The sequence below is a fragment of the Capsicum annuum genome, unplaced genomic scaffold, assembly GCF_002878395.1.
Source record: "Capsicum annuum cultivar UCD-10X-F1 unplaced genomic scaffold, UCD10Xv1.1 ctg74685, whole genome shotgun sequence".
NCBI lineage: Eukaryota > Viridiplantae > Streptophyta > Magnoliopsida > Solanales > Solanaceae > Capsicum > Capsicum annuum.
Genome location: NW_025884816.1, coordinates 7,134 through 7,868, shown reverse-complemented (window position 1 = coordinate 7,868; position 735 = coordinate 7,134). Strand labels below are relative to the sequence as shown.

Below are 735 nucleotides of genomic sequence, written 5' to 3'. Positions count from 1 at the left end.
GGGCGGTGCAGGAGAAAGATGCATAGTAGAATTTGGAGTGATGGGAATGACGGATGCGATCATACTAGAAATAACGCACCGGATCCCATCAGACCTCCAAAGTTAGCGTGCTTGGGCGAGAGTAGTGTTGCATCCCTTCCTTTCTTTTTCCTTTAAAATTCGGTTTAATTTTGCCCGTTCGATCGACGAATCTTTTTGTTTTTCCTCTTGGCGGAAACGAGAAAGGGGCAAGGCGCAGGGGCGCGCGTGCTGGGTATGACGGGCGGCGGAGGAGAAAGAGGCATAATAGAATTTGGAGTGCTGGGAATGACGGATGCAATCATACCAGCACTAACGCACCGGATCCCATCGGAACTTCAAAGTTAAGCGTGCTTGGAAGAGAGTTGTACTAGGATGGGTGACCCCCTGGGAAGTCCTCGTGTTGCATACCTTCTTTTTTTTTTCCTTTAAAATTTGATTTAATTTTGCCGGTTCGATCGGAGAATCTTTTTATTTTTTCTCCTGGCGGACACAAAAAAGGGGGCGAAGCGCGGAGGCCCGCGAGCGAGGTGTGACGAGCGGCGCAGGAGAAAGAGGCTTAATAGAATTTGGAGTGCTGGGAATGACGGATGCGATCATACCAGCACTAACGCACCGGATTCTATCGGAACTCCGAAGTTAAGCGTGCTTGGGCGTGAGTTGTACTAGGATGGGTGACCCCCTGGGAAGTCCTCGTGTTGAATCCCTTTTTTTTTT

The 735-nt window shown here is 49.4% G+C and overlaps 2 non-coding genes across 2 annotated transcripts; both read left to right on the top strand.

The window, feature by feature from the left end:
- Positions 1–311: 311 nt before the first annotated feature.
- On the top strand, positions 312–430 carry LOC124894498. The gene has a single exon (XR_007051209.1). It is a non-coding gene; the product is annotated as a 5S ribosomal RNA (ribosomal RNA).
- A 176-nt stretch (positions 431–606) lies between these two features.
- Positions 607–725, top strand: LOC124894492. The gene has a single exon (XR_007051203.1). It is a non-coding gene; the product is annotated as a 5S ribosomal RNA (ribosomal RNA).
- Positions 726–735: the final 10 nt, after the last annotated feature.